At 40.9% G+C, this 18915-nt stretch overlaps 1 protein-coding gene across 3 annotated transcripts in view; it reads right to left on the bottom strand.

The window, feature by feature from the left end:
- atf7a (activating transcription factor 7a) overlaps positions 1–14653 on the bottom strand; it is a 50605-nt gene extending 35952 nt beyond the window's left edge. For all 3 annotated transcript variants that reach the window (XM_042303618.1, XM_042303620.1, XM_042303619.1), the window contains exon 1: positions 14576–14653. The gene's annotated coding sequence lies outside the window, so the exon portion shown is untranslated. The remainder of the gene's footprint in view (positions 1–14575) is intronic.
- Between the last annotated feature and the right edge of the window lie 4262 nt (positions 14654–18915).

Raw genomic sequence — 18915 nt, 5'->3', positions numbered from 1 at the left:
GGTTTCTTTTAACATGAGTCTTCAATATTCCCAGGTAAGAAGAATTAGGTTGTAGTTATTATATGAATTATAGGACTATTTCTCTCTATACCATTTGTATTTCATATACCTTTGACTATTGGACGTTCTTATAGGCACTTCAGTATTGCCAGCCTAATCTCGGGAGTTGATAGGCTTGAAGTCATAAATATCGCAATGCTTGAAGCACAGCGAAGAGCTGCTGGCAAATGCACGAACGTTCTGTTTGAATGAATGCTTACGAGCCTGCTGCTGCCTACCACTGCTCAGTCAGACTGCTCTATCAATTCATAGACTTAATTATAATAAAACACAGAAATACGAGCCTTAGGTCATTAATACGGTCAATTCCGGAAACTATAATTTCGAGAAAAAAAACGTTTATTCTTTCAGTGAAATACGGAACCGTTCCGTATTTTATCTAACGGGTGGCATCCATAAGTCTAAATATTGCTGTTACATTGCACAACCTTCAATGTTAAGTTATAATTATGTAAAATTATGGCAAATTAATTTCTGTCTTTGTTAGGAAGAAATGGTCTTCCTAACACAGTTCGCAATGAGCCAGGCGGCCCAAACTGCTGCATGTACCCTGACTCTGCTTGCACAGAAAGCAAGAAAAGTAACACAATTTCTAGAGTTAAAAGAAATTCATGTTAGCAGGCAATATTAAACTAAATATGCAGGTTTAAATATATATACACACACTTGTGTATTGATTTTAAGAAAGGCATTGATGTTTATGGTTAGGTACACATTGGTGCAACGACAGTGCTTTTTTGGCGAAGTAGGCTGTGATTCAATGACAAATTAACAGGCACCGTATCGATTATATGGAACGCAGGACAAGCTAGATAAACTAGAAATATCATCAACCATGTGTAGTTAACTAGTGATTATGTTAAGATTGATTGTTTAATATAAAGATAAGTTTAATGCTAGCTAGCACCATACCTTGACTCCTTGCTGCACTCGCATAACAGGTAGTCAGCCTGCCACGCAGTCTCCTCGTGGAGTGCAATGTAATCGCCCATGATTGGTGTCCAAAAATGCAGATTACAGATTGTTATGACAACTTGAAATTGGCCCTAATTAAATCAGCCATTCCGAAATACCTACTCAACAAATCTGCCGACAGACAGTGGGGTTAACACTTGCAAAAGTACTCTACGAGAGGCTGTGAACAAGTGATGCGGTGGAATTCTCTGAGCCTCTTTACTGTGTTGCCACCATTGTCGATGCTAGGTACAAGGGCCGCTACTTTGATGCAGACAAGAAACTGGGTTTACATGAAATGTTACAGACACAGCTGGACAAGATGGAAACGGACACAGTGACAGTGTACACTGAGGAAGAGCGGCGACAGACAGACAGAGCTGACACTTCACTGCTTGACATGTATGATGAATCCTGGTTGAGACTGAAATGACTGAACAAATGAACAATGAAACAGCACAGCAAGTAAGTGAAAGAAATAGGTTTTGATTTGGTTTTATTGATAATGGGGACATGCGTAAATGCCAACAAAATAATGTTTTGGTAAGTGTGGTGTGTGTAACCTTCATTTAACTAGGCAAGTCAGTAAATAACAAGTTCTTATTTACAATGGCGGACAAACCCGAACAACGCTGGGACAATGGGACTCCCAATCACGGCAGGATGTGATTCAGCCTGGATTCAAACCAGGGATTGTAGTGATGCCTCTTGCACCGAGATGCAGTGCCTTAGACCGCTGCATCCATATGTGTGTGTGTTAAATATTTAGCTGTACTAGGATGCCTAAAATGCAGCTAAAATGTTAAATATCGGTTATCGGCATAGGTTGGGTTTTTTTGGCAAGGGAAAGAGAAAAAAAAATTGGATATCGGTATCGGCCAAAAATGTCATATCGGTGCAGCCCTAATTTAAACGGTTTTGACAGTTATTTTATTCTCATGACAGTCTTCATCCATAACCGTTAGTTACACGGTTATTCAATTATCATCACAGCCCTAGTCCCATCGTACATCCTGATATTACCAGGTTCTGACCACTAGATGGTGTTATTCCAAGAGATTGTTGTTTTAAGAACCCCCTCCCCCTTAATGGAAACGGAATAGTTCACAAAATTACATATTGGTCTCCTTACCGTGTAAGCAGTCTATGGACAAAATATGACAGCAACCCATGCTTTGGTTATGTATACCTGGCCATGGTTTCAAATGCTTACTTTTTTGCATTTGTGGCAAATGGTACCACAGGAGGTTGGTGGCACCTCAATTGGTGAGGACGGGCTCGTGATGCCATTCCATTCTCTCCGTTCCGGCCATTATTATGAGCCATCCTCCCCTCAGTAGCCTCCTGTGAATGGTACCTATATGAGCATTTTCCCACTTAATTGAGTTACACAACACATTGATAGTTCATGTGATTTAGACATGAAGCATGAAAATGCTAATATTGGTACCATTGACTTGCGTTGTATTTGTGCCACAAATGCTAAAAGGTTTGCCTTAGAAACAGTGGACAACAAAACCAAAGCATGGATTACTGTCATGCCTTTTCCATAGACTGCTTACAGGGTAAAGAAACCAATATGTAATTTGGGTGAATTCTCCCTTTTTACAATTTCTTGGAGAGAATTTTTTTCATAAAAATCCCCTGGAACAGCACCATCTAGTGGTCATAACCTGGTAATATCAGGATGTAGGATGTAATTGACGTGGGGTGTGGCAGGAAGGCCGTGGGTAGCTTTTGACTATTTCTTTGGATTCCTCGTGTCTAACTCATAGCTGTAAAAAAGGTTTGGTCCAAATCAGATGTTGGGTACTATATTTATTGAATATTACATTATTTCTATAAATTATAATAACCAATTTGTTTGCGATAAATAAGAAAAAAAATGCAGAGCTCAAATTATATTTAAACAAAATAAATGTTGCAGAAAGACTAATTGTATCTGTGTTTCTACAACAGAAACAATTTCAGAAGAAGCAAAGATTGTGGGTGTCTAAATCTTCCTTGTGCTTTTTGGAGGTAAAACGCCTCCACATAAATCCTTTTCATTATATCCATTTCAGACATGCGATAGCCTACATATGAGTCAGACTCAGAGTCAGTCCACCCATCTATTTAAGCTTCCATTCATCCAAGGTGACATGGAAACATCAAAAGAAGTCAGCGCAGCCAGTGGGCCCTATTCCAATTGCTCTCTCGGAGCCTGCCGGCAATGTCCCCGTCGCTGTTAACTTGGTCTGCGTCCCAAATCCCAAATGGCCAGGGGAGCGAGCAGGTCGAGCGGTTCTCTGTCTATAATCGGCTACAGGCCTGCAGTGTTTGATGCAGCCTGCTAGGTAACTAGCTAAACAAACGTTATTAATAGTTCTATCTGCCTGCAGCCTTGGAGCCAAATGACTCAGGAATCTACAGGGCTAGAGTTGCCAGGGTTAGAGGGTATGGGAGACCAAAAAAAACAACAACAAAAAACATACACACAGAGAGAGAGAGAGAGAAAGAGAGAAGAAATTGGTTGACTCGGACCTTACTGTGAGATCAAAGGGTATTTGGTAGCTTAAACAGGACATGACAGGTGATGTATATAAACCCTGGATTGCTGATCCTTTGTATTGGCCATTGAGAGGCTTTGAAGCCACAGGTCGGCCATATTGGCATTCCCCAGTAGGAGCAGTCCTCCAAAGGAATGAATGGAATTCCACGGTATTTAAATGAGATGTTTCGTGCACAAAAAGTATTTGTTGTAGCGGTGTCAGTATCATTAGTAATCTAAAAAAGTATACTTTAAAAGGAAAACGTTTTAATATATACTGAACAAAAAAATAAACATGCAAAGTGTCCCATGTTTTATAAGATGAAATGAAAGATCCCTGAAATTTTCCATCCTCACAAAAAGCTTATTTCTCAAAAATTGTGCGCACATCCCTGCTAGTGAGCATTTCTCCTTTGCCAAGACAATCCATCCACCTGACAAGTGTGGCATATCAAGAAGCTGATTAAAACAGGTGGTCCTTGTGCTGGGGACAGTAAAAGGCCACTCTAAAATGTGCCGTGTTGTCACAACACAATGCCACTGATAGCTCAAATTTAGAGGGAGAGTACAATTGGCATGCTGACTGCAGGGATGTCCACCAGAGCTGTTGCCAGAGAATTTAATGTTCATTTCTCTACCATAAGCCGCCACCAATGTTGTTTTAGAGAATTTTTCAGTACGTCCAACCGGCACCACAACCGCAGACCCCAATCAACAGCCTGATGAATTCTATGCAAAGGAAATGTGTCGCGCTGAATGAGGAAATGGTGGTCACACCAGATACTAACTGGTTTTCTAAACCACACCCCTACTTTTTTTTAAAGTACACTATATATAGTGTGTGTACACAGATTCAAATTAGCGGAGTCGGCCATTTCAGCCACACCCATTGCTGACAGGTGTATAAAATCGAGCACACACCCATGCAATCTCCATAGACAAACATTGACAGTGGAATGGCCATACTGAAAAGCTCAGTGACTTTCAACGTGGCACGGTATTAGGGCTGTGCCACCTTTCCAATAAGTTAGTACGTAAAATGTCTGCCCTTGTTAGAGGTGCCCTGGTCTTAAGTGCAATTATTCCAAACTGCCTCTGGAAGCAACGTCAGCACAATAACTGTTCATCGGGAGCTTGATGAAATGGGTTTCCATGGCGGAGCAGCCGCACACAAGCCTAAGATCACCATGCACAATATCAAGCGACGTCTTGAGTGATGTAAAGCTCGCCGCCATTGGACTCTGGAGCAGTGGAAACTTGTTCTCTGGAGTTATGAATCACGCTTCAACATCTGACAGTCTGACGGACGAATCTAACACTCACACCTGTGTTAACGAGAGAATCACTGACATGATGTCAGCTGGTCCTTTTGTGACAGGGCTGAAATGCAGTGGAAATGTTTTTGGGGGTTTCAGTTCATTTGCATGGCAAAGAGGGACTTTGCAATTAATTGAAATTCATCTGATCACTCTTCATAACATTCTGTAGGTATATGCAAATTGCCATCATACAAACTGAGGCGGCAGACTTTATGAAAATGTATATTTGTGTCATTCTCAACTTTTGGCCACGACTGTAGGCTGTTATAGCAGCAAAGGGAAAAGCAACTCCATATTAATGCCCATGTTTTTGAAATTAGACGTTCGATGAGCAGGAGTCCACATACACTACATGACCAAAAGTATTGGTGACTCATTTCTGTATTCCTAGTCATGTGAAACCCATAGATCAGGGCCTAACAAATTTATTTCAATTGACTGATTTCCTTATAAGAACTATAACTCAGTGTGTTTAAAAAAATAATCTGTGTATTTAAAAAAGTATATATATCTCATAATAGGCATATAATTTTAAAAGTATTAATAAAAAATAAAAAAAAGGTACAATATGCAATATTGCCTGGTTGCTAAAATACTAATAGTTCGCCTAATTTACATTTGTGTGACAAAACAAGCAATTGTGTAGAGTAGGTATTCCCCAGGGGTATGCGCAATGCTGTCAGAGGTATGCCAAATAAAAATGTGCTTCACATTTAAAAATAATCATTTTGACATTTCCCCCCCCACATTTTCAAACAGTCCATTTATATTTTCCAACAGAGCTATACATTTGGGTGAGGTTTTTGACTCACCTGAGTAGCCCCATTTCACTGCCAAAAATAAAATTAAACCATCTAGTGTTCAATGAAATAACAATGTCAAATAAAGGTAGCCTTGTCAGAATAATTAACATCCAATCACATTACTCTCTCGTGGGAATTCCAATAACGGTCCGTATGAAGCCAAACGTAGCAGATGCTCATTCCGTTTGCTGAAAATGTTATAAATGGTTAAAAAAAATAGGCCCGTTTCCATAGAGACACACATACCAGCTCTACCGGTACTGCTATGACCAGCAATACTACACCTGCACCTGTCGACGACACAAGTTGTTCAGCTTCCACAAGCACATCCAATGCTAACATCAGTAATTCTACATGTTGTAGTTAGCCCAGCTAGCATGGACACTTACAGTTGTGAATCTGACGCGGCCAAAGAGCTACTGCCCCTTCACCCGGGACAGCACCGAACAACAGACAGGGACGCTGGACAATCGAAGAGGTGTAAATATGATGAGAACTACATTGATTTGGGGTTCACTTATATCGGGTGCCTTTCCTCAGTTCTTTTGCACATATAACACACTGTGGCTCTCTCACAACTCGATGAAACCTTCACTCTTGTGCAGACATTTAGAAACAAAACATACCAATCTGAAAAAAAAAGCCTCAGGAGTTTTTTGAGCGAGAATTAAGACGACTTTCGAGTAGTAAGACATGTATAAACTGCAACAGATAAGAAGGTGCTAGAAGTGTCTTATATGGTGAGCTACCGAGTGGCTAGAACAGGCAAGCCCCATACTATTGTGGAGGACTTAATTCTTCCTGCTGCAGAGGATATGGCTAGGACAATGCTGGGGGAAAAGGCCCCCAAAAAAACTATATAGACAATGCCTTCATCAAACAACACTGTTTCACAACGCATCAGTGACATGACAGGAGATGTTTTGAAACAATTACTGGTTCGCATACAAGCCAGTGAATTATATGAGTTACATCTGGATGAGTGGGGGGGGGGGGATGTCAATTAAGACATCTTCTGAAAACCAGGAGAGGATATTTTTAAAGTACTGGACAGCTTTGTGACATCAAATGGACTTGTGGTCAAGATGTGTTGGTATCTGTATTGATGGCGCATAAGCCATGACAGGGAGACATAGTGGAGTGGTAACGCGCGTGCAAAGAGTTGCTCCCGACGCCACTTGAGTACACTGCAGCATCCCCCAAGAGGCTCTTGCTGACAAGGGAATGCCTGACAGCTTGAAAGAGGTTTTGGACACGACAGTGAAAATGGTTAACTTTGTTAAATCAAGGCCCCTGAACTCTCGTGTATTTTCTGCATTATGCAATGATATGGGCAGTGAACATGTAACGCTTTTACAACATACAGAAAGTGCGCTGGTTATTAAGGGGCAAAGTATTGACACGAGAGACAGACTTACAGTTGTCTTTACTAACCATCATTTTCACTCGTCTGACCGCTTGCATGATGACGAGTTTCTCGCCTGAATGATCTGAATCTAGGATTACAGGGACTCTCCGCAACTATATTCAATGTGCAGGACATAATTGAGGCTATGATTAAGCAGTTGGAGCTTCTCTGTCTGCATTAACAAGGACAACACACAGGTCTTTCCATCATTGTATGATTTGTGTGTGTGCAAATAAACTCACGCATACGGACAATGTCAAATGAGATATAGCGAAGCACCTGAGTGCTGGGTGCGCAATTACGCAGGTACTTTCCCAAAACGCATGACACAAACAACTGGATTCATTATTCCTTTCATGCCCTGCTTCCAGTCCACTTACAGATATCGGCAGGGTAGCCCAGTGGTTAGAGCGTTGGACTAGTAACCGAAAGGTTGCAAGTTCAAATCCCCGAGCTGACAAGGTACAAATCTGTCGTTCTGCCCCTGAACAGGGAGTTAACCCACTGTTCCTAGGCCGTCATTGAAAATAAGAATTTGTTCTTTAATGACTTGCCTAGTAAAATAAAAAAAAATAAAACAAATCTGAACAAGAGAGCCTCAAGGATATTGCAGCAAGCGGTTCTGTGAAATTTGAATTTAATCAGAAGCCACTGACAGATTTCTGGATAGGGCTGCGCTCAGAGTTTCGTGCCTTGCCATATCTCGCTATTAAGACACTGATGCCCTTTGCAACCACGTACCTATGTGAGAGTGGATTCTCAGCCCTCACTAGCATTAAAACTAAATACAGGCACAGACTGTGTGTGGAAAATGATTTAAGACTGAGCCTCTCTCCAATACAACCCAAAATTGCAGAGTTATGAGCATCCTTTCAAGCACACCCTTCTCATTAACCTGTGATAAGTTATTCACTATTTTCGATGAACAAATAAAGTTTTATATGTAAGATGGCTAAATAAAAAGAGCAAAATTATTGATAATTATTACTATAATTAGATTATTATTTGTACCTTGGTCCTATAAGAGCTCTTTGTCACTTCCCACGAGCCGGATTGTGACAAACTCACTCATCATTATGTTTAATAAATGTATATATAGTATAGTGTGTGTGGCAGGCTTACAATGATGGCAAAAAATAACATTTGAGAGTGCGCTGACCCTGGTGCTAGAGGGGGTACGCAGCTGGAGGTTGAATGTTTGAAGGGGTATGGGACTATAAAAACTTTGGGAACCACAGGTGTAGAGAATCATTGTACCATCTAAAGCGGAGTGAAATATATTTTCTATAACCAAAATGATTCTATTTTCAGCTGTTAGAAGACGGTGTACAAAATCGAAGACGCAAACACTAAACTTAAGAATGGGAAGCATAGAAAATCTACACATCATAGACTTGCTTTCAATAAGAATGACAGATGCATAACTGAGATTTCTATGTGAATTTGGGCAGGGGTTGTTAAAAAAGTTGCATATTGCAGCTTTACGGTGTCTATAATATAATAAATATGGCAAAAACAAAAATGTAGACATTCATAAATTAATTTCTATAGCTTCCAAATATATATATTTTTACAATCGTGGGGGACTGCCAAGATGGAGGCATGGTGGCTGTGGCCTCCATCATTCTTTAACGGAGGAAGTTTGGAACCACCAAGAATCATTCTAGAGCTGGCAGCCTGGCCAAACTGAGCAATTGGGGTAGAAGGGCCTTGGTCAGGGAGGTGACCAAGAACCCGATGGTTACTCTGACAGAGCTCCAGAGTTCCTCTGTGGAGATGGTTGTCCTTCTGGAATGTTCTCCCATTTCTGCAACACTCCAACAATCAGGCCTTTATGGTAGAGTGGTTAGACGTAAGCCACTCCTCAGTAAAAGCCACATGACAGCCCGCTTGGAGTTTGCCAAAAGGCACCGAAAGGACTCTCAGACCATGAGAAACAAGATTCTCTGGTCTGGTGAAACCAAGAATTAGCTCTTTGGCCTGAATGCAAAGTGTCACATCTAGAGGAAACCAGGCACTGCTTATCATCTGGCCAATACAGTCCCTACGGTGAAGCATGCTGTGAGGATGTTTTTCAGCGTCAGGGACTGGGAGAATAGTCAGGATGGGAGGGAAATATGAACGGAGCAAACTACAGAGAGATTATTGATGAAAACCTGCCCTAGAGCGCTCAGGACCTCAGACTGGGTCAAAAGTTCACCTTCTTTATTTTTTTTACCCCGTTTTCTTCCCAATTTCGTGGTATCCAATTGTTTTTTGTAGCTACTAGCTTGTCTCATCGCTACAACTCCCGTACGGGCTCGGGAGAGACGAAGGTTGAAAGTCACGCGTCCTCCGATACACAACCCAACCAAGCCGCACTGCTTCTTTAACACAGCGCGCATCCAACCCGGAAGCCAGCCGCACCAATGTGTCATAGGAAACACTGTGCACCTGGCAACCTTGGTTAGCGCGCACTACGCCCGGCCCACCACAGGAGTCGCTGGTGCGCGATGAGACAAGGACATCCCTACCGGCCAACCCCTCCCTAACCCGGGCGACGCTAGGCCAATTGTGTGTCGCCCCACGGACCTCCAGAGTCTCTGATGGCACAGCTGGCGCTGCAGTACAGCGCCCTTAACCACTGCACCACCCGAGAGGTAGGTTCACCTTCTAACAGAACAACGACCCTCAGCACATAGCCACTCCTGCATTGTATTGGCTTCGGGACAAGTCTCTGAATTTCGTTGAGTGGCCCAGCCAGAGCCCAGACTTGAACCCATCTAACATCCCTAGAGAGACCTGAAAATGGCTATGCAGCGACACTCCCCATCCAACCTGACAGAGCTTGAGAAGATCTGAAGAGAAGAATGGGAGAAACTCCCCAAATACAGGTGTGCCAAGCTTGTAGCGTCATACCAAAGAAGACTCGAGGCTGTAATCGCTGCAGAAGGTGCTTCAACAAAGTACTGAGTAAAGGGTATGAATACTTACGTAAATGTGTTCTTTTTATTTAATACATTTGCAAAAATTTATAAAAACCTGTTTTTGCATTGTCATTATGGAGTATTGTGTGGAGGGGGGGGGCGGATTTAAATACATTTTAGAATAAGGCTGTAAGCTAAAGAATATTGGAAAAAGTCATGGGGAAAGCTAGCGAAAACTCCCAGTGCTAACTTCGTACATCTCCCAGATGATTCCCCCTGAACATAATCTTGGTGATGATCTAGTCTTGGAGATGCATATATTTTTAATTTAACTAGACAAGTCAGTTAAGAACAAATTCTTATTTACAATTACGGCCTACAACGGCCAAACCCGGGAGACGCTGGGCCAATTGTGCGCCGTCCTATGGGACTCCCAATCACAACCAGTTGTGAAACAGCCTGGATTCAAACCAGGGTGTCTGTAGTGACGCCTCAAGCACTGAGATGCATTGCCTTAGACAGCACCACAGATATAACACCACACTTCGATTTGATATCTTTATTGACTTAGCAGACAACCAAACAAATACTTGTGAATATGGACACATCACAGAACCAGACAAAGTCCCAGACATGGACCCTCAAATCCTCAAAAAGTTATACATTGCACTAGAGGTCGACCAATTATGATTTTTCAACGCCGACACCAATTATTGGAGAACCAAAAAAGCCGATACCGATTAATCGGCAGATTTTTTTTTTTTTTTTTTAAATAATGACAATTACAACAATACTGAATGAACACTTATTTAACTTAATATAATACATCAATAAAATCAATTTAGCCTCAAGTAAATAATGAAACATGTTAAATTTGGTTTAAATTATGCAAAAACAAAGTGTTGGAGAAGAAAGTAAAAGTGCAATATGTGCTATATAAGAAAGCTAACGTTTCAGTTCCTTGCTCAGAACATGAGAACATATGAAAGCTGGTGGTTCCTTTTAACATTAGTCTTCAATATTCCCAGGTAATAAGTTTTAGGTTGTAGTTATTATAGGAATTATAGGACTATTTCCCTCTATACCATTTGCATTTCTATTGGATGTTCTTATAGGCACTTTAGTATTGCCAGTGTAACAGTATAGCTTCTGTCCCTCTAGTTAGTGCGCGCTAACCAGCTAGCCATTTCACTTCGGTCACACCAGCCTCATCTCGGGAGTTGATAGGCTTGAAGTCATAAACATCGCAATGCTTGACGCACAACGATGAGCTGCTGGCAAAACGCACAAAAGTGCTGTTTGAATGAATGTTTACGCGCCTGCTTCTGCCTACCACCGATACTTGTGTCAGATACTTGTGTGCTCAGTCAGATTATATGCAACACAGGACACGCTAGATAATATCATCAACCATGTGTAGTTAACTAGTGATTATGATTGATTGTTTTTTACAAGATAAGTTTAATGCTAGCTAGCAACTTACCTTGGTTTACTGCATTCGCGTAACAGGCAGTCTCCTTGTGGAGTGCAACCAGAGAGAGGCAGGTCGTTATTGCGTTGGACTAGTTAACTGTAAGGTTGCAAAATTGGATCCCCTGAGCTGACAAGGTGAAAATCTGTCGTTCTGCCCTGAACAAGGCAGTTAACCCACCATTCCTAGACCGTCATTGAAAATAAGAATGTGTTCTTAACTGACTTGCCTAGTTAACTAAAAAGGTATAAAAAATAAAATACCGATTTCTGATTGTTATGAAAACTTGAAATCGGCCCTAATTAAATCGGCCATTCTGATTAATCAGTCGACCTCTACATTGCACCATTGAGAGCATCCTGACTGGCTGCATCACAGCTCAGTAAAGCAAGTGCTTGGCATCCGACCCCAAGGTGCTACAAAGGGGAGTGCGTACATCACTGGGGCCGAACTCCGTGCCATCCAGGTCCTCTCTACCAAGCGGTGCCAGAGGAAAGCCAAAAATGGTCAAAGACTCCAGCCACTCAAGTCATAGGCTGTTCTGCACAGCAAGTCTGAGACCAAAAGGCTCCTGAACAGCTTCTTCCCCCATGCCATAAGATTGCTGAACAGTTAATTAAATGGCTACCTGGAATATTTGCATTGACCCCCTTTGTTGTACTGACATTCTTGTACTGGCTCCAATGCACACTCACTGCACTCTACTAATAATAATAATAATCTTAGACCACCAAGCCACTCGGGAGCCTTGTCAAATAAATTCATTCGGCCCTAATCTAAGGATTTCACGACTGGGGATACAGAAATGCATCTGTTGGTCACAGATTACTTTAAAAATAAAAAAAGTAGGGCGTGGATCAGAAAACCGGTAAGTGTCTGGTGTGACCACCATTTGCCTCACACAGAGCAACACATATCCTTCACATAAAGTTGATCAGGCTGTTGATTGTGGCCTGTGGAATGTTGTCCCTCTCCTCTTGAATGGCTATGCGAAGTTGCTGGATATTGGAAGGAACTGGAACACACTGTCGTACACGTCGATCCAGAGCATCCCAAACATGCCCAACGGGTGACATGTCTGTTGAGTATGCAGGCCATGGAAGAACTGGGACATTTTCAGCTTGCAGGAATTGTGTACAGATCCTTGTGACATGGGGCAGTGCATTATCATGATGAAACATGAGGTGATGGTGGCAGATGAATAGCATGACAATGGTCCTCAGGATCTTGTCACAGTATCTCATATTCATATTGCCATCGATAAAATGCAATTGTGTTCGTTGCCCGTATACCTGCCCATACAATAACCCCACCGCCACCTGGGGCACTCTGTTCACAACATTGACGTCAGCAACCCGCTAGCCCACAACGCCATACATGCTGTCTGCCATCTGCCCAATACAGCTGAAACCGGGATTCTTCCTTGAAGATCACACTTTTCCAGCATGCCAGTGGCCATCAAAGGTAGGCATTTGCCCACTGAAGTAGGTTACGCTACCGAACTGCAGTCAGGTCAAGACCTTGGTGAGGACAACGAGCATGCAGATGAGCTTTCCTGAGACAGTTTCTGAAAATCTTATCAGCTGTCCGGGTGGCTGATCTCAGACGATGCCACAAGTGAAGAAGTCGGATGTGGAGGTCATGGGCAGGCGTGGTTACACGTGGTGTGCGGTTGTGAGGCCAGTTGGACCTACTGCCAAATTCTCTAAAACAACATTGATGTGGCTTATGGTAGAGAAATTAATATTAAATTCTCTGTCAGCAGCTCTGGTGGACTTTCCTGCAGTCAGCATGCCAACTGTACGCTCTCTCAAAACCTGAGACATCTGTGGCATTGTGTTTTGTGACAAAACTGCACATTTTAGAGTGATCTTTAATTGTGCCCAGCACAAAGTACACCTGTGTAATGACTATGCTGTTTAATCAACTTCTTGATAATCCATCCCCGGTGTGGTTTATCTTGGCAAATGAGAAATGCTCACTAACAGGGATGTGAACAAATTTGTGGTCAAAATCGGAGATAAATAGGCATTTAGTGCTTAAGGAACATTTCTGGGATTTTTTATTTCAGTTTATGAAACATGTGACCAACACTTAACATGTTGCATTAATATTTTTGTTCAGTATAGATTTCAATACAGATAACAATAGTATCATAATCTTAGACTAGGATGAGGTAGAGTTATTATAACAGTGTATAAATATATGGCTGAAGTTAAAGTCACAACTGGCAATAGAATGGAGGATTGTATATGTTGAGGAATTTGAATCTCCCAGTTTTTAAAGAATCAAACTATACTGTAATTTATTGCAGGTTATTCTTTCAGCTACACATGGTGTGGATCGCTTACGATGATGGAGAAAACTTATTGTTAGCTAAAGTTATGAAATTCTCTTCTCAATAAGCAGAATCGAAATCATCTTCTCAAGAAGCAGAATCGCAATGACTTAACTTCTGCTAAAAGTTGAAACCATCAGACTTCTGGCTAAATTAGATGTCTAGCCAAGTTAGCATGCTAGCTGATACCCGAATACCCTTAACACACACAAGACCTGCCTTTTCCCGCATGAGACCGCCCTTTCTTTTCAAGGATTGGCTACCGACATGTCAATCACCATGATCTCGTACCCTTATCGCCCATTCGGCTGTCAATCAATTCTGACAGAGGAATGTGATTGGTTCATGACGATTCCACTCAAAAGATGGGAGTTTTCGCTAGCTATAACTTTCCCCAGTGCTAACTTCGAACAGGCCGCTACCACAGCCAGGGAAAAGCAATGTGCAGGACTAAAACCTCATCAACAACAACGAACTTCATGCATGACAACATGAGCATGTCATATAGTCGTGTAGTTTTGCTGATAAATAATTAGTTGACACTTTAGTTAGCTAAATACTAACCAACTTGTTAGCTAAAATATGCACTCGAGTGCGAGCGAGAAGACAGACCACAACAGTTCTGTCAACTAACGTTAATTGCCCACTCATATTTCATGGCCGACAGGGCAATGATAGAAACGTACACACTAACTGTAACGACTTTCAATACTTCTATGTCACATTTCCATCGGAATTACGCGTGGATTGTACATTTTGACAATGATATACTGTTTACAAACTCACCGTTGCGCCCCTCTCTCCTCTTCTCTAGTCTTGGAATTTGACACTCCCCTCCTCCTTGAATCATCGCGAGGTTCTACGTCGAGGTCTTCGTAATCAATTTTACTCAAATAAAAAACAGTGCACGGAATTTACTTTTTTTTAAATACAGTAGACTAGGCCTAATTCAAAGCTTTTTATGTCTTTTTTATTTTACATACGCCTACATGAATTATTTTAAGATGTAGTAGGGGGTGCATACAAAATGGTATAATATTTTTTCCCAGGGGCAACATATTCAATTCTATTCACCCTGTGTAGCTGATGTTTGAAATGGGGTGTCATAAGCCTACCATATTTCTGACTGAACACAACACTGAATTTCATACTCACATTGCTCATACTTACAACAAAAAAACAGGCACCTTTGTTTTTGCAGCTGTTTTGGTTACCTCAATAACCTGTTTCTGGAATGTGGCGATGAAATGCATGAAGTTTGTCTATCTATCTCCTTCTATATAGAATAATAGATACTGTCTGTTTCTGGGAAAGGGAATGTGCACAGTGTAAAGCTTTGTTTTGCAATCAATCTAAAGTTGTTCAAGCTATAATAGAAGCTGGTCGCTTTATAAGCTGTCCGGTTCTAAATTTATAGTTTGGAACCGTTCACATGAAGCAGGTATTCAATTCAAGATGCAACATAGGAAACTGCTTAAACAGTACACTGTACACTACCAGTACACTGTACTCTCTCCCCAAGGACACCACCCAGCAATGAGTGTTGCTCATAATTATTGCTAACATAACATTTTCAGCTCATTTGCTTTGTTTGCCAACTGTGTTGTTCCAATATTCTGTATCCTGACTGAGCCAGGAGTCTGTGGACAAGAAAACCATGCCTTCATCCCAAATGGCACCCTATCTCCTATATAGGGCACTAAAGGGAAAAGGGTGCCTTTTGAACTCAGACTATGTTATGAATTACTGTATGTATCCAGTCCCTAAGATCACAGTTTGCATAACAACCACTGGCCTGGCCTGCCTCCAACCTTGGGCATGTGGAGCCACATAACTAGAATGATTCCAGAACTAGAATGACCCCAGTTTATTATATTGCTATGTGTAGAAGGAGCACTGTTGTGAGGGATTGTTACAACATTATAGACCATCTCTGGTGAGGGCAGTTACAACAATGCTCTGTCACATTTAAAATGTCACATTTTCTCCTATCGTTTTTAATTTCATTTTCTCTTAACATTTTTTTCTTTCTGTTTTACATTTCCAAGCCTGATTGATATACAGTGGGGAGAACAAGTATTTGATACACTGCCGAATTTGCAGGTTTTCCTACTTACAAAGCATGTAGAGGTCTGTAATTTTAATCATAGGTACACTTCAACTGTGAGAGATGGAATCTAAAACAAAATTCCAGAAAGTCACATTCCAGAAAGTCACATTGTATGAAAGTCACATTGTATGATTTTTAAGTAATTAATTTGCATTTTATTGGAAGCCAGATCATCTGATGCAGCACTCCATCACTCTCCTTGGTCAAATAGCCCTTACACAGCCTGAAGGTGTGTTGGGTCATTGTCCTGTTGAAAAACAAATGATAGTCCCACTAAGCACAAACCAGATGGGATGGTGTATCGCTGCAGAATGCTGTGGTAGCCATGCTGGTTAAGTGTGCCTTGAATTCTAAATAAATCACTGACAGTGTCACCGGCAAAGCACCCCCACACCATCACACCTCCTCCTCCATGCTTTACTGTGGGAACCACACATGCAGAGATCATCCGTTCACCTACTCTGCGTCTCACAAAGACATGGCGGTTGGAACCAAAAATCTGAAATTTGGACTCATCAGACCAAAGGACAGATTTCAACCGGTCTGTCCATTGCTCATGTTTCTTGGCCCAAGCAAGTACCTTCTTATTATTGGTGTCTTTAGTAGTGGTTTCTTTACAGCAATTTGACCATGAAGACCTGATTCACGCAGTCTCCTCTGAACAGTTGATGTAGAAATGTGTCTGTTACTTGAACTCTGTGAAGCATTTATTTGGGCTTAAATTTCTGAGGCTGGTAACTCTCATGAACTTATCCTCTGCAGCAGAGATAACACTGGGTCTTCCTTTCCTGTGGCGGTCCTCATGAGAGCCAGTTTCATCATAGCGCTTGATGGTTTTTGTGACTGCATTTGAAGAAATGTTCAAGGTTGACTGACCTTCATGTCTTAAAGTAATGATGGACTGTCGTTTGATCGGTTCTTGCCATAATGTGGACTTGGTCTTTTATCAAATAGGGCTATCTTTCTGTATACCACCCCTACTTTGTCACAACACAACTGCATTAAGGAAAGAAATTCCACAAATTAACTTTTAACGAGGCACACCAGGTGATTAACTCATGAAGAGAAAGCCAAGAGTGTGCAAAGCTGTCATCAAGGCAAAGGGTGGCTACTTTGAAGAAACTCAAATACAACATATAATTTGATTTGTTTAACACGTTTTTGGTTATTACCTGATTCCATGTGTTTTTTCATAGTTCTGATGTCTTCACTATTATTCTACAATGTAGAAAATAGATTTAAAAATAAGAAAAACCCTGAAATGAGTAGGTGTCCAAACTTTTGATTCTTACTGTAGTAGAAATGTGCATTAGTATTGAACATTTACAGTAGAACTAATGTGAAGAAAATCCAGACATTGAACAGATGTGAGTGAATGATAACTACTGTATTGTCCTGTTTTTAAGGAAGGTAGTGTGAGAGAGTGCTGAGAGGGGGCCTTCTTCCTCTCTGTGTTGCTTTAGTTTCCTTCCAGAAATTCTCCCCCTTTTTTTCTGGTTTCCACTAGCTTCTATAGCCACCACATCAGATTCCAAAGCCACAAAGTCAAAATTAGAAAGATGCATGATATTTTTGGTCTTAATTTATGGTTAGGCATAAGGTTAGCAGTGTGGTTAAGGTTAGGATTAAGGTAAAAGTAAAAATAATAATGTAAGATGATCAATTGTAGAAATGGGCAGGGTTTATGAATTTGTGGCTATAGAAGCTAGTGACAAACCTTTTTTCTCTCGCTGGGAAGCAAACGTCCTGTCTGTGTCGGGATATGGGGCCAAAATATAGCATTGGAAATATCGAGAGACAATACCGAAGTAACTCAACAAAGGATTATTATTGAGTGGTACTTTTGAACCTGCTCATATGTCATCAAAGGGGAAGCAGCCAATTAAAACAAAGGCGGGATTTGAAATTTGTCCAATTGCTTTGTGTTTTTACACAGTGACAATAAAGTTAACAATTAGAGTGGCAGCCACTGTAAATACAGATAAACATTGAAATATATGTTGTTTACAACAATTCAACTGTCACGTCTTCAGTGGTGCCACACCAACAATGGCATACAAGAGTACACTGTATTATCCTGTAAATAGGATGTTATTTTGGCACAAGGTGTATACAATCATTTTGAGTAGAGTATATACTTCTCAAGATGTTGTTAAACCAACCTTTCTTTCTTGTCATATTTTCCCAATAACACAACATCACTGAAGATTATTAACAAGTTTTCCAATGCTATACTTAGATTTCCTGCTATTGAAGCAAATACAGATTTATTCAATGCCTTTAGAAAGTATTCACACCCCTTCCTTGACATTTTCCACATTCTGTTGTGTTACAGCCTGAATTTTAAATAGATTAAATTGAGATGTTGTGTCACTGGCCAACACACAATACCCCATAATGTCAAAATTGAATTGTTTTTAGACATGTTTACAAATTAATTAAAAATATAAAAGCTGAAATGTCTTGAGTCAATAAGTATTCAACCCCTTTGTTATGACAAGCCTAAATAAGTTCAGGAGTAAAAATTGCCCGAGACTCATTCTGTGTGCAATAATAGTGTTCAACATGATTTTCGAATGACTACCTTATCTCTGTACCCCACACATACAATTATCTGTAAGGTCCCTCAGTCAAGCACTGCATTTCAAGCACAGATTCAATCACAAAGACCAGGGAGGTTTTCCAATGCCTTGCCAAAGAAGGGCACCTAATTGAAAGATACAAAATTACATTTTTTAAAAAAGCTGACATTGAGCACGGTGAAGTAATTAATTACACTTTGGATGGTGTATCAATACACGCAGTCACAAATATACAGGCGTCCTTCTTAACTCAGTTGCAATGTGGAAGGAAACCGCTCAGGGATTTTACCATGAGGCCAATGGTGACTTTAAAACAGTTACACAGTTTAATGGCTGGAATTAGAGAAAATTGAGGATGGATTAACAACATACTAACATAAATGACAGAGAGAAAGGGAAGCTTGTACAAAATCCAAATACTTCAAAACATGTAT

This window comes from Oncorhynchus tshawytscha, linkage group LG22 (genome assembly GCF_018296145.1).
Source record: "Oncorhynchus tshawytscha isolate Ot180627B linkage group LG22, Otsh_v2.0, whole genome shotgun sequence".
Classification (NCBI taxonomy): domain Eukaryota; kingdom Metazoa; phylum Chordata; class Actinopteri; order Salmoniformes; family Salmonidae; genus Oncorhynchus; species Oncorhynchus tshawytscha.
The sequence above is the reverse complement of the archived record's forward strand: the minus strand, read 5'-3'. Positions and strand labels throughout refer to the sequence as shown.